Below are 20,679 nucleotides of genomic sequence, written 5' to 3' on the forward strand. Positions count from 1 at the left end.
GCGTCTTTCCACGCAGAAAGTATTTTTCTATATTTGACAGTTTGTTCATTATTTTCCCAGCACTTGATTCTATTTTAACATACGACTATTATAAGATATTGTGTTGTAATGTCTAGAAGAAATTAAAAAGATGCTTACTGGTTGACTGCTTCATTCATTCACTCACTTGCTCAGACCTTCTCCTGGTGTGGACCGCGCAGGCGCAGTGGCTCTGGAACCTACCGGGCGGCAGCGCTCCCTCGGACTGCCCCAGCAGCTTTTGTTGTTGTTGTTAATCCTCAACTGAGGATATTTTTTCATTGATTTTTAAGGAGAGTAGAAGAGAGAGGGAAAGACTGAGAGAAATATCAACGTGAGAGAAACACATTGATTGGTTGCCTCCCTCACAAGCCCCAAAGGGGGCCAGGCTGGGGAGGGGCCTGCAACCAAAGTGCATGTCCCTGACCAGAATCAAATCCAGGGGCCCTTCCATCCCATCCCAGGCCTGTGCTCCACCCACTGAGCCACACCAGCCAGGGCTGCCACAGCGGCTTCGATGCCTCAGCTTCCTGCCTGTGGCTGAGTAAGAAGCTCCATGCCCTTCCTTCCTTGTGCTTCCTAAGGGGAACTATTCCTGGAAGCCCAACCTTTGACAGCTCCTCTAATTATTCCAATTTTTGTGTAAACACGAAATCCCTGTTATTAGATCTTTCTGCTGTGGATGGAAAAGAGGCCACTTACAAAACCCAACAAGCACAGGGAGGCCTCATGGCGGCCTTACAAACTCAGGGACCTAAAGTAACCAACAGGATGGTCTGAAATTAAAACATTCTAACTAAAAGCAGTTCATGGGTAGTAGTATTTCCTGACAAAGGTCAATCTTCATTACCACGCCAGAGTAGGAGACCACAGAACCCCTCATTGCCATTGTTACCATGTTAATTGTTAGCTGTTAACTATCCTATGCCCACAAATGCAAAAGAAGGGTCCGTTCCTTTTACTTTTTATTGTTAATCCTCACCTGAAGATATTTTTTCCACTGATGGGGAGATATAGAGAGAGGGAATCATTGATGTGAGAGAGATGCAGACACAGCGATTGGCTGCCTCCCCCACATGCCCCAGAATTGAACCCAGGACCCTTCATTCCAGGGGTTGATACTCTATCCATGAGCCAAACTGGCTAGGGCTCCTTTCACTTTTTATCTAATCCCAGAAATTCCAATCCCCACCCCTGCCTCCCCTTTCTCCCACCTCCCCAATTTATCACCAATGAATTTCATGTAACCTCTTACTCCTCCTTTGGTTGCAATATATAAAATAAGGGCAAAACTGCCATTTTCTGAAGCCCATTTTTTCAGCCTTTTGAGATTTTGGTTCCCAACAATTGTCCGTTTGGCTCAAATAAACTCATAAAAATTCTTACAGGTTTGGATGTCTCTTACATTGACATTGCAAAAAACATCTAACAGGGTATTGCTATTTAATATTGAATTCTAACTTATCCCTCACTCGACCCGTGTGTTTTTTAGAGGGTCGCTACATGAAAAATGCAATTGTTTCCCACAAAACTGAACGATCTTAATCCCTCGTAAATGTAATTGTTTCCCACATATCTTGATAGTGGACATGGCCATTGCTTGCATATCCTCTCAGACTCCTTCCACTCCTCAGTGCTCCTCTCTCCCAGCTTTTATGTGCTTCTGCTTTCAACCTCCTGAGCCGCCACCACTGGTCCTCAAAAGACTGTTCTCCAGCTTACGGAGCGGCTTTGCCCAGACTCAGAGGCCTGGAAGGGCCTGGGAGTTTATGGTCCCTCAGGGTGATGCTTAGCTAATGAATGATGATGTTGGGAGTTAAAAGTCTGTCCTGGCCCTGCAGCTCCGGGTCTATGATTTACACTCCAGAGCTCCCCTGTGAAGTCAGGTTGAAACTGCTTTCCCAGGAATTGGCTGAAATCAAAGCCGTTCTGCTTTCTCCTTTGTTGGGATTCTCCCTCTTGCTTCTAGGAGCACTTCCTTGCACACTAATCCCCATCTCAGGGTCTGCTTCTAGAGCATACAACTGAGGCAACAGGCCAAACAGTGACCTTTCCACAGGCGCTTAATAATTCTCCAGAATCGAACCTAGCAGCACAATAGCCTTGCCTTCTGCATTAGCCTAAAAGCTCCTTGCCCTTTGAAGGCAGGCAGGAGTCACAGTTGATCCTGATACTTTATCTTATTCTCTGTTGAAACTGGAAATGATGTTTATACCAAGTGAGCTAAATTCCTGGGTAAATGAAGAATATAGGGTCAGTAGTCGGTAATTTCATTTGGGATTGAATCTAGATGTAGTGAAAATTGTGTGTCTCTCATTGTTATTCCTGTAGATAAATTAGTCTGATATCTAGACAAAAGATGGCTTACTTCTATAAACCACTCTTAAAACTAGATGACAAAGATGCCTTTCTCCTTGAACTTTTTTTTAGTTCTAAAGAATTAAATAAATAGGACAGTACTGCCTCTTCACTCAATTATGATAAATTGCCTTATCTTTTATATTGTGGAAGAGAGCAAGGAGAGTGGCTGTACTTTTTAATTTACCTTTATTTGCATAGCTCTTGAAATTAGAGGACATATGTGGATTGTAGAAAATAAGTTTATAAACCTGTAATCAATGTAATATAATGAATGATATGTCATCTAAATGAGGCCTTCCTTTTCTACATAATGGAGCCATAATAGGTATGGTAATATGCATTATTAGTTTAATGGATGATATTTTACTCTTCAAGCCCAGCATAAAATTAATTTCCCATCAATTTGAATCAGTTCTGTGCACCAGGAAGTGGATCATTGAAGAATAGGATTATAATATTAATTAAATATAGTTTTTTTCCCCTAGTCATTCATTCTTAGAAACCAATAAATATTTATTCACTACTCTCTGGAAAAATGCAATACTTTCATCAGATAAAATGTTCATTTTCCATGAGTGATTTTCATAGCCCCAGTGCATACTCTCTGTTCCAGAGGTAGCTGGTTGGGACTATATAGGGTACAATATGTCTAAAGAGTTTTCTATAAGTAGAAATATAACTTAGGTTTTCATTCTTCTTTGCTGCTTTTTTTTGTTGTTGTTGTTGTTTGTCACATCTTGGTGTTGCCACAGAAGAAGAAAAGCATAGGAAGATTTCTTTCCTTTCCTCTCTAAGTGTCAGTCATGGAGAGGTAAATTAGACATTCTGAAACTTGTTGCCACGTGCGACGGGACACTGGAAGCACATCTTCTCTGAAGGTGGATCCTTGGGACCGAAGCTCTGCTGGGCGACCTAAGGACAGTGGTCTACGTTCTCCAGAGGCCTCCTGTACACAAAATATCTGTCTTCTTGGCTCTTTCCTTCAAGCATTCTTGGATTGCATATCACTTTGGAGAGACCTTAGTTTTGGAAACACCTCAACTGTACAATTTAGATCAACTGATTTAATAAATACAAAGTGCCTAGAACAGCTCCTAAAATATTTAAGTACTCCCTAAGGATTAACTATGTTATAGGCCAATAATTCCTTCTCTGAAACCCTTGGACTCTGATGTATTTTGAAATTCAGGAATTTTTAGATTTTAAAACAGAAATAAGGTGGATATACTGTATTTTGTACAATATCTTCATCACCCCAAATTGAACACATTATATTTCTTTAATGAAACGAATGAATATTTACCAAAGTATATCATAGATAGCTTCATGTCAATTCTGGTCAGATTGTGCCACAGAAAAATTATTTTAAAATTTTTGGTTTTTAGAGGGTCTTCAGTTTTATAGTTATGAATAACAGATTAGGAATCTAAGTCATCATCATTATTATCATTATTGTCATCATCTTTAAAAAAAGAAAAAAAAATTTAGAGCAGTTTTAGATTCCTGACAAAGTTAGGTGGAAGGTGCAGAGAGTGCTCTGTCTTGCACCCATGCATAGCCTCTTCATTGCACACAATCCCCACCAGAGTGGCACATTTATTGCAATTGATGAACCTGTATTGACAAGTCATTATCATCCAAAGTCCATAGTTTATATTGTGACATATTCTTGATGTTATGCATTCTAAGGGTTTAGACAAATATATAATTACATGTATCTACCATTATATAAAACTGGAGGCCCGGTGCATGACATTTGTGCACTGGGGGGAGGCGGGACGGGTCCCTCAGCCTGGCCTGCACCCTCTCACAATCTGGGACCCCTCAGGGGATGTCTTACTGCCAGTTTAGGCCTGCTCCCTGTGCTGCCACCTCTTCCACCACAGCCCCTATGCTTGCCAGCCGTAAGCTCAGCTCACTGTTTCTGGCTGAGTGGTGCTCCCCCTGTGGGAGTGTACTGTCCACCAGGGGACAGCTTCTGCATTGAGCATCTGCCCCCTGGTGGTCAGTCAGTGCATGTCAGGGTGATGGGTCGTTCCACCATTCAGTCAATCTGCATAATAGGGTTTTATTATATAGGATATTTTCAATTTCTAAAAATCCTCTGTGCTCCACCTATTTATTTCACCCCTTTCTCAACCCCTTGGCAACCACTGGTCTTGTTATTGTTTTAGAATTTTGCCTTTTTCAGAATGTCTTCTAATTGGAATCACAATATATATCCATTTTAGATCGGCTTCTTTCTCTTAATAATATATGTGTACTAAGTGTCCTTTAAGTCTTTCCCTGGCTCAGTAGCTCATTTATTTCAGGGCCAAATAATATCCCATTGTCTGATATACAACAATTTGTTTATTCATTTATAAAATGCATCTTGGTTGCTCCCAAGCTTTGGCAATTATGAATAATGCTGCTGTAAACATCTATGTGCAAGTTTTTGTGTGAACATAGATTGAAAATCCTTTGGGCAACTATCAAGGCACAGTTGCTGGGTCATATGGTAAGAGTATGTTTGGCCCTAGCCAGTTTGCTCAGTGGATAGAGCATTGGCCTACGGACTGAAGGGTCCCAGGGTTGATTCCTGGTCAGGGAACATGCCTCAGTTGTGGGCTCCATCCCCAGTAGGGGGTGTGCAGGAGGCAGCCGATCCATGATTCTCACTCAACATTGATGTCTCTATCTCTCTCTCCATTTCCCTTCCTCTCTGAAATTTAAATATATATATATATATATATATATATATATATATATATATATATATATATATATATATAATAAAATAAAAATAGCTGCAGTCTTTACTTAGAGAGCAGGGCGTCCAGCTTGCAAGTGGGGAATCTTGTGTGGCACGTGACTCACGATGGATTTAAAAATGGGTGATGTTGAGAAGGGCAAGAAGATTCTTGTTCAGAAGTGTGCCCAGTGCCATACTGTGGAAAAGGGAGGCAAGCACAAGGCTGGGCCAAATCTCCATGGTTCTTTGGGCAAGACAGGACAGGCCCCTGGATTTTCTTACATGAATGCCAATAAGAACAAAGGATCACCTGGGGCGAGGCTACACAGATGGAGTATTTGGAGAATCCCAAGTACACCTCTGTAACAAAAATGATCTTCACTGCCATCGAGAAGAGTGCAGAAAGGGAAGACTTGATAGCTTATCTCAAGAAAGCTATAGTGAGTAATAGTTGGCCACTGCCTTATTTATTACAGATGTCTCATGACTTTTTTAATGTGTACCATATTTAAACTGATCTCATACACCACAATTCAGATCATGAATGGCTAACAGAGCATTTCTTTCGGGCAGTCCTGATTTAAATAAGATTGGTTGTTGTTAAATGAATATGGTCACTGTTCTCTCTTCTAAAAATATGGCTGGACTTGATTCCTAGAGTTCAACTTTTCACAGAGGTGGTGAGTGCCATCTCAAAACTGTAGGAGATTGGCTTATATCTGGATTTATATGACTGGTTGTATTAATAATGTTTAAATTCTGAGGAAATCCCTTCACTGTCTCTTAGACCTGCTTGTGTTTCAAGCAAGATTTGCTTGTGTTTCAAGTTGTGTTCATTAACCTGTTAAAAGGAAGGGCTGCAGATAAGCTGGCAGTGGCCATTTTATTTCTTTGATCCCAACTATGCCAATTTAATAAAATTCCCTGCATCTAAACTGTTACCTTTTACTGAATGAAAGGCATTTTAGTTTGGTTTCTATATAATATAAATAAAGAATATTGAACACTTCTACATTTTATAGGTGATCTTTAAGGTCAGGTGCTTTTAAAATTCAGCATGACAAGTAGCAAACTTTGTGAATTCTTTAAGTCAGACTAAGTTAAATTCAGGATTGTCTTGAATAGCTATTCATTAACTATATATGTATGTGATTGGTGCTCATTAGGATTAAAGTAGAGAATAGATCATCAACAGAAAACTATAAATTATATTATCGAAATGCTAAAAAAAAGAGAGAGAAAATATGTTTAGTTTTGTAAGAAGTTGCCAAACTGCCTTCCAAAGTGGCTGTACAACCGGCGTGGCAATCATCACACTGTTGTTCATGTCTATTTACTTTTAATTTATTTGTCTTTTTATTTAAAGTATGTTTCTCTAGAAAATATACAGTTGGTTCATGTGAATTTTTTTTCTTCGAGTTCACAGATTTTAATTAACAGTTTGAAATTTGTAATATTGCTTCCATTTCAGATGGATGAGAATTTAACACTCTATTAAAGGAGCCCAGGCAAAAGGACATGAGTCATGTCACAGAGACTTATTAAATGTGATGGAAATTGAGCAAACAAATGCTGGCAAACAGGTGCGAGAGCTGAATTAATTTTTATTTATTTATTTTTTAATAATTCATTTTTAGTGAATTTTTTAAAATCCATTCAGACAACCTCTGTCTTTTAGTTGGTAAATTTAGACCATTAATATTCAAAGTGATTATTGATGTAGTTGGATTAATATCTACATATCTGTTACTGTTTTCTATTTGTTGCCTTTGTTCCTATTTTTGACTTTCACTTTTTCTGCCTTTTGTGATTTTAACTGAGCATTTTATATGATTAATTTTCTCCCATTTTTTTTTGCTTAGTATCTATTCTGCTTTTACTTTCTTTAGTGGTTTCCCTAGAGTTTGCAATCCTATATAATAAAGAACTAATATGCTAATTCACATGTGTCAAACACAAGGCCCACGGGCCAAATTCGTCCCGCCAGGCCTTGCAATGTGGCCCGCACCGCGATGTCATCACTGCACTCCGCTGAGTTTCCATCACAGTGACAGTTTATGACTGTTCAGTAAACCATTCGGCCCGCGATTTAGGCTGGATTTTAGATTTTGGCCCCTTCTCTGATTGAGTTCGACACCCCTATGCTAATTAGACCCAACAACAGAATAACCATCCATATGACCCTCTGGATGACCTTCCAGATAAAGCCAGGGCTGTGAAGGCCAGCTGAGGCAGTTGGGGCTGTGGGGGCTGAGCCCCTTGCATGAATTTTGTGCATCAGGCCTCTAGTATACATTTAAAACTAATCCAAGTTCACTTTCAAATAACATTATATCATTTTATGAGTAGTGTGAGACCCTTATAATCTATATCTATATCTATATCTATATCTATATCTATATCTATATCTATCTATCGATATATCTATATCTTCCAAGCAACTGGAATGATGGAACAACCAGAATGACCAAAATGACAGGAAAGACAGGAATGACCAGAACAACTGGGTGCTATGACACACACTGACCCGATCAGGGCTCCAATGGCCCCTTCTTTATTATATAGGATTGCAAACTCTAGGGCAACCACTAAAAAAAGTAAAAGCAGAATAGATAAAAATGGCAGAAAAAGTGAAAGTCAAAAATAAGAACAAAGGCAATAAAGAGAAAACAGTAACAGATATGGTAGATATTAATCCAACTACATCAGCCGACCCCCAATTAGCCCCCCACCCCAATCAAGGGCGGGGCCAGCCAGCCAACTTCTTGCATCTCCTCCCCTCTGCCCCCACCAGTCTGGTCCCAATAGGTCCCCATCAGGGCAGGCAGCCAGACGGTGCATGAATTCATGCACTGGGCCACTAGTAATAAAATAATCTTAATTTCCTTCTCCCCCCTTGTGTCATTCATTTCATAAGTATATATATATTTATGTAGCATACATATATATTCAAATGATCAAATATAATCATATTGTTTTCCTTCTGGCTAAAGTACTTCTTTTAACATTTCTTGCAAGGCAAGTTTACTGGCAACAAATTCCTTTAATTTTATTTGAGAAAGACTTTATGCTTCTTTATTTTTGAAGAGTGATTTTGCAGGTTATAGAATTTTAGATTGATTTTTTTTTTCTTAAAATTTTAAATATTTCATTCCACATTTTTCTTGCTTGGATAGTTTTAGAGGGAAAATTGAATGTAACTTTTATCTTTGCTCTTCTATAGGTAAAATATTTTGACATCCTAGTTTCTTCCAGGCTTTTTTCTTCTTTCCAAAATTTTCTTTATTGTTTAAAGTATTACAGATGGCCTCCTTTTTCCCCCATTGCCCCCTTCTAGACTCCCCTCCAAGGTCTTCACCACAATATTGTCTGGGTCCATGGATTATGCATATATGTGTATAAGTTATTGGTTAATATCTTTCTACCCTCCTACCTTCCCTCTGAGTTTTGTCAGTCTGTTCCATGCTTCTGTGCCTCTAGATCTATTTTGTTCATCAGTTTATTTTGTTCATTAGATTCCACATATGAGTGAGATCATGCGAATCTTATCTTTTTCTGACTGGCTTAGCATAATACTCTCCAGGTCCTTCCATGCTGTCTCAAAGGGTAAGATATTCCTTTTTAGAGCTGCATAGTATTCCATGGCTTTTTCTTTATCTTTTTTTTTTTTTTTTTTTTTTTTTTTTTTTTTTTTTTTTTTTGTAGTTTAAATGTGATATGCCTGGGTATGGGATCTTTCTGTTCCCTCCTCCTCCCTCCGCCTTTTCTTCTATGAGCTTCCTAGATCTATGGTTTGATGTGTGACATTAATTTGGGGAAGTTCTCAATCATTATTGTTTCAAACATATCATCTGTTCCCTTTCTTCTTTTTTCTCCTTATGGTATTTCCATTATGTTTATGTTACATCTTTTGTGGCTGTCACCCAGATCTTGTATATTTTGTTTTAATGTTGTTTGTTTTTTTTCTGTCTTTTTTTTCTATTTGTTTTTCAGGTTGAAAGGTTTCTATTGAGATATCCTCAAGATATTCTTTCCTTAGCTGTATTTAGTTAACTAAAAAGCCTATTAAAGGTATTTTTAACTTTTATTATAGTTTCTTTTTAATCTCTAGCATTTATTTTGAGCAGAGTGGGTATAGCAGAGTGATGGTTAATTTGCATAATATATGCAAATTAACCATAGCAGCACAATCTGTGTTCATAGCAGCACAATCTACAATAATAAAAGATAGGATTATTTGTGTGACCTTCGTGGATGGTGGAGTGGTGTGAGGTGAGCGCTTACAGAGTAATAGAGATCGGCAAGGAAGTCCAGGGCATGGCCTTGGAGGCACCTCTCCCCAGTGGGACCTCTCCTCCGTCAACTCTTCCTTGCCGCAGAGTTAGTGACCATTGTATCCTGTGGCGCTTGAGTTATGGTTAAGCTTGTGGCAGCAGTTTAAGACTATGGCTCTTCAGTAAGATGATGTTTATTCATTGAGTTAGACTCAAGCAACTTGAAGGCTTGCCTAACTTCCTCAGTATATTTTAAATTGGTCATAGCAAAATTTTACAAAAAAGAGTTGGTTACTGAAGAATAGGAAAGGATATTTGGTCACAAGATTGGAAAATCTACTAACTATTGCTTAAGTTAGCATAATCTTGAAAGCATTTTACTCTAAATAATTGTGGACAAGTTGTAAAAGTAGCGGGAATTACTAGATTCTGAGGTAGAATTTGGCCTTGTCATACCCATGACAAACTCGTAAAAATGTGGAAAAATCAGGTGGCTTTAGAAACTAGCAAAGATAATTTTTAGTTAAAATTTAACTTCAAAATCCTTTTTTTGTTAATTTCAAGTGCTTCTGGATAAAAATATTAATGTACTCTAGCATAAAGAGAATTTTCTTATGCACAAACTTTAGTCAACTGGTTTAGTGATCTCTCTAATCTTATTTATATTAACTTATTCAGCCTAAGTGTCAGGTAGAAGAATAATTAAAGTTAATATATCAAGAAAAGTATCCACCATTCAAATGTTCTGTCAGAATAGTTAATGTTTTCCTTTTTGGATATGCTTTGAAAGAACTTGTAGGCACAGCAATCCTGAGAAAGAAGGGTAAAGTAGGAGGGGTCTCAATACCAGACTTCAAACTATATTACAAAGCCACTGTTCTCAAAACAGCCTGGTACTGGCACAAGAACAGACATATAGATCAATGGAATAGAATTGAGAACCCAGATATCAACCCAAATCACTATGCTCAATTAATATTTGACAAAGGAGGCACGAATATACAATACAATGGAGTCAAGACAGTTTCTTCAATAAATGGTGTTGGGAAAATTGGGCAGACACATGCAAAAGAATGAAACTAGATCACCAACTTACACCATACACAAAAATAAACTCAAAATGGATGCAGGACTTAAACATCAGATGGAAAACCATAAAAATACTAGAAGCATCCACAGGCTGCAAAATCTCAGATGTATGCCAAAAGAACTTCTTCACTGATACTGCCCCTAGGGCAATGGAAGCTAAAGAGAAAATAAACAAATGGGACTACATCAAAATTAAAAGCTTTTTTACAGCAAAAGAAACCATCAACAAAACAACAAGAAAGCCCACGGTGTGGGAGAACATATTTGCAAATAACACCACTGATAAAGGTTTAATCTCCAACATCTACAGACAGCTGATACAACTAAATAAAAGGAAAGTGAATGATCCAATTAAGAAATGGGCAATGGACCTAAATAGAATATTTTCAAAAGAAGACAGAAAGGAAGGCCAAAAGCCACATGAAAACATGCTCAAAGTCACTAATTATCTGAGAGATGCAAATCAAAACAACAATGCGGTACCATCTCACACCTGTCAGAATGGCCAACATCAACAAATCAACAAACGACAAGTGTTGGCGAGGTTGCGGAGAAAAAGGAACCCTTGTGCACTGCTGGTGGGAATGCAGACTGGTGCAACCACTGTGGAGAACAGTGTGGAATTTCCTTAAAAAACTGAAAATGGAACTTCCATTTGATCCAGTAATCCCACTCCTAGGAATATATCCCAAGAAACTAGAAACACCAATCAGAAAGGATATATGCACCCCTATGTTCATAGCAGCACAATCTACAATAGCCAGAATTTGGAAACAGCCTAGGTGCCCGTCAGCAGATGATTGGATCCAAAAACTATGGTACATCTATACAATGGAATACTATGCTGCCATAAAAAAGAAGGAATTCTCATCATTTGCAGCAACCTGTATGGAATTGGAGAACATCATGCTGAGTGAAATAAGCTAATTAATGAAAGAGAAACACCACATGACCTCACTCATTTGTGGATAATAAAGATCATTATAAACTGATGAACCAAAAGATAGATACAGAGACAGTAAAGCAACAAGCAGATTGTTAAATTTCAGCAGGGAGGGGAGGAGGATCTGGGGGAGATAATAGATCAACTGAAGGACTTGTATCCATGCATATAAGTACAACCAATGGACATAAAACTCTGGGGAGGGAGGGGGGAAAAATCAATAAAATATGTAAAAATAAATAAATAAATGTTTTTAAAAAAAAGAACTTGTAGGAAATAAGTGGCTATCTTGTGTATTTTTATGATTTCAAGCTTTTTTACAATTTCTAGCACATGCAAGCAAAAGGTCAAGTTTTTAGGGGACATTAATTATTTTTTCATTAAGTATTCCTGAAAAGTGACAAATATCTATCAATTTTAATGTATACCATGATCTGAAATAACATTGAATGCCTGCTTTTCCAAACTAATAAATATCAAATAATCCCCTTAAAAACACAAGGGTACAATTAATGTAAACAGCAACTTCCAGTAATCAGCCAGATCAGTGCTGTAGAATTAAAAGATTAAATATAAGTAGAAGGCGTCAAGTGAACAACAACAAAACAAAACAAAACAACCAAACTAAAAAACTATGCTTTGACTTCAGGTGCTATCTGGCCAGGGTTTAATTATGTTAAGGCTATAGTTAAGCTTATGCAGGAAATGCTCAGACCTTATCCACTGAGTACTTTCAATACATCAGGCATTGCTCCAAGCATTTTCTATGTAGCAATTCATTTAAACCTTACAACAATCTTAGAAGTTAGTACTATTACCCCATTTTATAGCTAGATGAACTAAGTACAGCAAGTTTAAGTATCACATAGCTGAAAAAAATGAGCCCAAGATTTGAACCCAGACAGATTGATAGTAGTGCTCATAGACTCCTGCACTTAATACCAGGTAATTTGATCCTAGACAAGGTGGGATTATCGTCTGAAGAGAACAGCTGCCATTACACTCAAAATTTTCAATTATGCAAGGTTAGCTGCAGGATTGCTTAGATTTTAAGTGCAGAGCCAAACCCCTACCGCTTAATAGCCAGGTGACTGAGGATAGGGTAATTAATTTCTCTCTATATCTCTGAGCTGTAAAACTGGGCTAATAAATGCACCCAGCCGTTCTCCAAATTTAGTGTGCATAAGATCCCCAGAAGGTTGTGGTTCAATAAAACTGGCCAGGCTCAGGAACCTGCATTGTAAATAAGCACTGAAAGTAATTTTGATATAATCTGTCCGCAGAAACCCTTGGGGAAATACTGAATTCTCTCTCATGAAAGAGGTGGGGAGATTAGGCCTGTGAAACAAGGCCTGGGCACAGTCCTAGCACATAATGAATGGACAGAAATAGCAGCTCTTATTTGTTTCACGTTACAGAGACAGACTTAGGTCAGAACAGTGAGAGGAGTCTCAGATCTCAGAGGATGTTGCAGATGAAGGGACAGAGTATTCCAGGAGGATAACGACCAGTATTCCCGTACTCTTTGCTTTTGGTTAGGTATCATGAGCAGGAGGAGAGAGGTAATTGCCAATTCCTTTCCTTCTCACCCCAGATCTCCTCGAAAATACTTACTTAGGTTTGCCTTCAGCTTTAACAAGAGAGCTACTCTATTTCAAGGGTCCCTCTGCTCATTCTCTCCCCATATTTCCTTACACACTTGCACATGCCAGTTTCCTTTCCTAGGAGCAACCTTTCACTCTATAGTTTGATGTGAAAAACAAAATGTAAATGTCTGGATGAGGTCATGTTTAGTTTGAATATGTTTCAGCAATGTGTCATTAGTTTAACGAATGTGCATGCCCATTTAATAAATCCATCCTTGTTTTGATAGGGTGAAGTGGTGAAGGAAACTGGAGATTTTACTGTACCTAAAACAAAGGAAGGAAATCAAGGAGGGTAGGAAGCAGGCTACAGTGCAGAGAGAGGACTGGAGATGACATACTGACCACGCACTGTGTCTGGCTCTATTGACTTTTGTTCTTTAAAGTGAGCTGGAACCCTTGAGGCACTGTGTCCAAGAGCTGCAAACACAGCTAGCTCTTTTGCATAATTTATCAACTTTTCTTAAACTTACTTGTTTTTTAGAAACTTTCTTAATGGAGGGAGCATTATACAGTATTCTGGTGTAATGTCTGGGCCCCAAAAATGTAGTCTAAGAATAAATCTACAACCTACCTTATCATAAATAAGTGTGGTAGATGTGTTTTAAGACTAATGTACCAACACTCACACTGCCCCTCTACAATGTCTTAAAGTAGGACATGCATGCATGTGTACCTTTCTTTGGTGTGTGGTAAGACCACAGTGCACAGACATGCACTGGGGTCCTCGGGGCCTGGGGCTTGGGTGCCATTTACTTTGGGCGGACAGCAGGAGGAAGGCTCCAGGCTCCTAGGTTAGGATTAGGCTCACCAGGGGTGGGATTCCTGACCTTATACAAATCATTTAGCATCACTGAACCTCACATTTTCTATCTGTAAAATGATGAGTCATGAAAATTAAATAATGAATATAAAATGTCTATTACAGATTCTGGTACATAACACAGAAACATTCATGATGTAGCAGCTCATTATAAATCTTACATTTTTTTGTTATCTCTGCACTAGACCGTCTGTTGACCTATGCTTAGGCAATTATACATTAAAAATCTTATTCTGGTTTAGTTTCTAAAATGTTGTGTATACCCTGTTTTCCTGAAAATAAGACAGTGTCTTATATTAATTTTTGCTCCCAAAAATGTGTTGGTCTTATTTTCAGAGATGTCTTATTTTCAGAGATGTCTTATTTCCAGAGATGTCTTATTTTTCCATGAAGAAGAATTCGATACACATTTATTGTTAAATGAAAATAAAGGACATTTATTACCTGTATACGATACGGTAGTACGGTAGTTGTCAACACAAACCAGACAAACTGTGAATCCTACAGTATCAAGAATTTACACATTTATTATTAAATGAAAATAAAGGACATTTATTACCTGTATACGATACGGTAGTACGGCAGTTGTCAACACAAACCAGACAAACTGTGAATCCTACAGTATCAAGAATTTACTCATTTATTCAATGACAATCATGTCATCATCATCTGGAACATCATCATAACAATCCAATTCCTGAATTTCCTGGTGAATTTCTTGTGACTCCATTTCTTTCCGAATCAGTGGACCAAATCTTATGTTTAGCCTAGGGGGGTGGGGCTTATTTTTAGGGGGATGCCTTATATTTCACTCAGAAGGAAACCTATAAGTAGGTCTTATTTTCGGAGGATGTCTTATTTTTTGGGAAACACGGTAATATGGCTTGTGGTATTTAAAATACTGGTATATCCTGACCACAATGGTCAACACATGTGATTTTAGCCATAAAATCACTTAAAAATTAGCTTCATGTTTGAAAGTGCAGCAGGAATCTTGCAACCATGGAGCCATACACATGAGAAAAATAATAATGTTTAATAATAGTAGAACAGAAAGACTGGCAAACTCTGGGACACTTATGTAACCACTGAGTAATTATATTAGCCCTAGACTGCTTACCTCTGTGCATCTTGTTATATGAAAATAAAATAAATCTGTATTTGCTTGGGTCGCTCTAGTTTGATTTCTGTTACTTGCAGACAAAGGCACTTTTATCAATTAATAAAGACTAAACCATTCTGGGTGAGATAATGAGAGTTTTTCTCCCCTGCTCTAGAGAACAGATGGCTCAGCTGACATGTTGGAGTATGGTTGAAATTAAGAATTCTGGGGCATTAAAACTCATGATACTGGAATAGCCAGAGGACCTTTTAATAACAAAAACGCCTATTGTTCAAAGTTCCTTGCAGAGTTGTATTGTCAGTAAAATCTATTGACCTTATTCATATTTTATGAATAGAGTCTTATGGAAATGAGAGAATAATGACATTTCTCACCTGGATCAAAAGTGTTTTAACAGGCCGAAACCAGTTTGGCTCAGTGGATAGAGCATCGGCCTGTGGACTGAAGGGTCCCAGGTTCTATTCCAGTTAGGGGCATGTAGGTGGGTTATGGGCATGTCCCCAGTGGGGGGTGTGCAGGAGGTGGCTGATCGATGTTTCTCTCTCATCGATGTTTCTAACTCTCTATCCCTCTCTCTTCCTCTCTAAAAAAATCAATAAAATATATGGTATATATTTTTAAAAAGTGTTTAACAGAGAGAATATGTGCAAGTAAAAGTCCCAAGATCAAACTGAATTGGGGAACATAGTCCAAGTGGCATACAGTGAAATTTGGGGTGGGCTTTATGTTTGCACAGGTTGGTTCATTTGGGTTGAGGTTTGAGCCAATCTTACTTGGTAACTGCATTGGAAGGCTTCTGGGTGACATTTGGATGGCATGCCAGTAATCCAATGACTGGCAATTTGGCTAAATTGAAGAATCCTAATAGTGTACTTTTACTCCTAAGATATCAGAATGCTTTCAAGCATGTCCTTTCCCCCCTCTTCTGATAGGAAATCTACATATACTTCCTTAAGTTATCTGATCTCCCCTCTCACCTTTATTTTTAGAATTCTTTGCCACTTACTTTCTTATCTCTACTCCAACACAATCCTAACTTACAGAGTTGAAAAAATACGTTGTCATCCTTGTGTGTGTTTAAAATGTTCTACGCATCACTGACCTGCAATTGCATTACCTGCTTGGTCTTCCTTTTATGGTAAAACAGAAAACCTGTGGACGGACTTCACAGCTAAAAGTTGACTAGAGGGTATATTCATTTCCTGCTGTAACAAGTTACTGCCTCCTACGTGGTTTAACACCACAGACATCTATTCTCTCACATCTCTAGAGGCCAAAACCATGAAGTCAAGATGTCAGCAGCGAGACGCCCTCTTGCAGTCCTAGGAGAACCTCTCCCCGCCTCTGCGTCACCTCCAGTGGCTGCAGATCCCTCAGCTTCCCGGGCTGTGGTAGCGCCACTCCAACCTGTGCCTCTGTTGCCACGTGGCCTTCTTTTATGTCTCCTTGGTGTCTCCAAATCTCCCTTTTCTTACAAGGACACCAGTCATTGGATTGTTTATGAGAGAAAGTTTAAGCTTATAGATAAATTTTATAAGAGTTTATTTGAGCCAAATGAGGGTTGACCCAGAAGCAAAATCTCAAAGGATTGAGAAAATGCTCCCAGCACAGCAGTTTTGCAGTTCTTTTCGTGAATTTGGAATCAAAAGGGAAGGCATAAAGGAAGGTCACATGAAATCCATTGGTGGTAGATTGAGGTGGAAGAAAGCAAAGTGGGGAAATCTTTTGGATTGAATGAAAAGTAAAATGAAGAGAGATGCATACTTCTTTTCCATTGGTGGGTGCGGGGTAGTTAACATTTACAGTACACAGCGAAGGTATGTGGGCAAAAAGATGGCACTGAAGAGTTTTGTGGTCTCCTGCTCTGGTGCTGACCATTGTGCCTCTGAGGTCTGGGAAAGAGAATTACTCTGACATTGAAATGTGTGTTGTCTTAGATGCATAAGAACAATGGACAGGGATCCCTTAAAGTAAAGACTGACCTGTGTTAAGGAAGCTATAGGCATGGGACATGACTACCGCCATGACCTGCCCAGGTAGAAATTAATGATTAGACCATCCAGTGTGGTTACTTTCTGTCACTGAGCCTACCAGGCCTTCTAGGCCTGCCAGGTAGCCCCTTGATGTTTACAGAATTTAGGGCATATCCTAATTCATTAAGACCTCATCTTAACTTGATTACATCTTCAAAGACTTTATTTCTAAATATATAAAAGGCTAAGTGACTGACCGTCTATCCGACCATGTGACCGACCAGCTGGTGCATATGATGAGTACTGGCAATCTACAAATAAATAAGATTAAGTGACTGACCATATGTCCTTCCGACTATCTGACCAACTGGCCACTACACAAAAATAAACATTGACTCGTGCATGCACGATATATATAAAGCTTTCACTGGCACCAATTTTTGTTGCTGTTATATAATGTTATTGTTTATTTATTAATCAATTTATATATTATTTTCATATACATTTTTCTAATTTTCTTTCATCCCTGATAGCTCTTCTATTATAGAAAAAGGGCAAATGGCAATATTAAAATATTTCTTCTAATTAATTTCCTTTCAATGTGCACGAATCCATGCACCGGGCCATTAGTTTAAAAATAAACATTGATTTGTGCAAGTGCAATACATATAAAGCTCTCACTGGCACCAATAGCACGCATGTGTTTTGATCTTTCCTTGTCGATTGTGAATCTGGTTGACATATCTATTATAGAGAAAGGGTGAATAGTGGTATTAAAATATTTCTCCTAATTAATTTTCTTTCAATGTGCACACAAATCTGTGCACTGAGCCACTAGTTTCTAAAAAAGGTCACAGTCACAGGTCCTGGATGGACATGATTTAACCCAGGACAAAAGGGAAGTCCTAAGTATAAACTGCCATTTAATTAAGAGGAAATCATCTCTTTTATCCTGTCCCCATCCTCACAAGTACAAACTGACTCGCTGAAAGTCATCTACAGCAGGAGTCAGGACTTTTTCTGTAAAGGACCAGATAGCAAACATCTTGGGTTTTGCAAGCAATCAGTTCTGCGGCTGTAGAGTGAGAGCAGCCATGGACAATACATAAACAAATGAGCATAAAGGTGTTCCAATAAAACTTTATTTACAACAATAGGCTGCAGGCTTGATTTGCTGGGATTACAGTTTGCTGATCCCTGATCTATAGCATTGAGAAATTGCTAACCAAGATAGAAATAGATAAAGCTGCCTAAATTTCTATGAACCCTGGTAGACATTAACATGTAGTTCAGAAAAGAATAAATTACAGCCGAAACGGGTTTGGCTCAGGGGATAGAGCATCAGCCTGCAGACTGAAAGGTCCTAGGTTCAATTCAGGTCAAGGGCATGTACATTAGTTGCAGACATATCCCCAGTAGGGGGTGTGCAAGAGGCAGCTGGTCGATGTTTCTCTTTCATTGATGTTTCTAACTCTCTATCCCTCTCTCTTCCTCTCTGTGGAAAATCAATAAAATACATTTTTAAAAAAAAGAATAAATTACAGTAATAACATTTTCCAAATAAATAATATCCTTTAAATGACTTCTACGTTTTATTCTACCTTGGGTATTGAAGAACATGAGAATAGAAGTAAAAGCGGAAAAAGTATAGGTGTGCCAGGCATCCTGGAGTTAAGGGCTAGCTGAATATTACTGTGAACACAATGTGGTTTTTTAATATTTTGCAATAAAGTAAATGTTGAAGTTATTCCAGGAAATACTATAACCATCCTACTGCTATAACCAAGTCATGCCAGTTTAGTCAAGTAAAAAATGGTGCATTCGAGTGCAATTTAATGTGTTGTGGAAGATTTTCATGAACGTCGAAGTCTGGTTATGACCATGATGACTAGACCCAGGAGAAACCAGAGGAATTTTACTAGGTACTTGAAAATGGAGAATACAAGCAAGATTGCCTTCGGAACAATCGGCACTCTTGTTTATTGGCCTCTTTAGTTTATTCCAAGAACTATTAAGGCACGGCAAAATAGAAATACTTAAACATCATTAAACAGCCTGGAATTTTACCTGTGGCAAAGGGCACCCAACCAAGCAACTGAAGAGGATGGCATGAGAGCCATGTATGTAGGGGCACCGGCAATGATTTAACCCTCCTGGGCTACTGTGCAGAGGCTGTGCCCCAAGATTCTAGCAAATGGTGGACTTCAGGAACAAGGAAGTCTTCAGGATCCAGGGACGTCCTCCCCATGGCAGCACCCATCTCAGTGAGGTGGGACATGCCCCTTTGAGGGAGCCCAAGACTTTGACCTTGTCAGGATAATCGCCACTTTCCATTCTTCCTCAGGTGGTACAGGGCCACACAGCTGTGCCACTGTGTTGGCTGATTTAGAAAAACTCGAATGGGGCTGTCCTTAGGGATGGACACGCCTTGTCAGTGTAGGTGGATCAGAGTTCTTTTTACTCCCCACGCTGGCCTGTGGAGATGCTCTCCCTTCCTCCTGTTTTCCTCTGCCCACAGATAGGGGGCAACATGAGCCTACAATTTAATATCTGTGGTCAGCACTTGGTGCTGACAGTAAAGTGTGTGTGTGTGAACCTGGAAATAGGCAAATAATGTTCCTTTCTTAGAAGTACATTAGCAAATAACACACACAGCACATGATGGATGAATGCCTTCAAAAAAACAAACAAACAAACAAACAAAAAAACAATGAAGTGTCATAGGTTAAAAGGAAGCATGGCAAGGAGTGGAAATCAAATCAAATCGAATGGAAGGTGAGAGAAAGCGGTACCCTAATTGATGTTAGTGTTACCCCTGAAGGCCAGGGGCGTGAGGGAGAGAAGCTGGAGACACAGAGGACGGCCCGAGGAGTAAGGATTGCAGCGTGTCCCCAGCTCTGCCCTCCCACGTGGGCGCTCTGACCCGCTGGCAGGAACTTCCCCGCCCAACTGGCTGTAATATCACTCAGTGATTGTCAGAGCGTTTCTTAGTTGTGCTGAATGCTCTGTGTATGACACCACTTAATCCCGACAAAACCTTGGGTGGTTATTATGATTCCACTTGACACCTGGGCTCACCAATGCCGAGAGAGGTCAAATGATTCACCCGCTGTCTCACAGCTGGGCAGCCACAGAGAGAGGGCTGGCGATCTCTGTCTGAAATGGGAGATCATGTTCTTAACTTGCTGTCTCTGCCTCGCATGGATAGTCTCCTCATGGATATGGGATTGTAGGCCTTGGCAGACTGATCCTACTAGCCTTTGACATCATTCCACTAACATATTCACATTTTAACTCTGTATTTGCTAACTTCACTGGTTGGGATAGACCAAACTGCTGTAACAAACAAGACCCTAAAATATAGTACAAAGTTTATTTCTCAAACACAGTACAAGTTTATTTATCTTTTGTACTCAAGAGAGAAGTTATCAAGTGACTTTTTCCATGTGGAGAATCAGCAAACCAATTCCTTCCCTCTCGTGTCTTGACCATTCCCTAGAGTCCTGTTTTAAGCTGTAACAAGTTGGCAGACAGGGAGAGGAAGAGCATGCGGGAAGTTTCAAATCAGACACAGAAGCACAAATACGCTGTCTGCTGTTTGTAAGCTATAGCCCAAGCATGAACCTTCTCAGCCTCATTTCCTCATCTGAGGTTTAAATGAGATGTCACAAGTTTAGTGCAGTGCTCAATTCAATAAA

At 39.1% G+C, this 20,679-nt stretch overlaps 1 long non-coding RNA gene and 1 pseudogene across 1 annotated transcript; both read left to right on the forward strand.

Annotated features, from left to right (window-relative positions):
- The first annotated feature begins 5,178 nt into the window (after nucleotides 1-5,178).
- LOC118729522 lies at nucleotides 5,179-5,625 on the forward strand (annotated as a pseudogene).
- A 101-nt stretch (nucleotides 5,626-5,726) lies between these two features.
- LOC123653074 lies at nucleotides 5,727-14,385 on the forward strand. The gene is made up of 3 exons (XR_006742705.1): nucleotides 5,727-6,177; nucleotides 12,516-12,521; nucleotides 14,373-14,385. It is a non-coding gene; the product is annotated as an uncharacterized LOC123653074 (long non-coding RNA).
- Nucleotides 14,386-20,679: the final 6,294 nt, after the last annotated feature.

This window comes from Pipistrellus kuhlii, unplaced genomic scaffold, assembly GCF_014108245.1.
Source record: "Pipistrellus kuhlii isolate mPipKuh1 unplaced genomic scaffold, mPipKuh1.p scaffold_m20_p_3, whole genome shotgun sequence".
NCBI classification, from domain to species: domain Eukaryota; kingdom Metazoa; phylum Chordata; class Mammalia; order Chiroptera; family Vespertilionidae; genus Pipistrellus; species Pipistrellus kuhlii.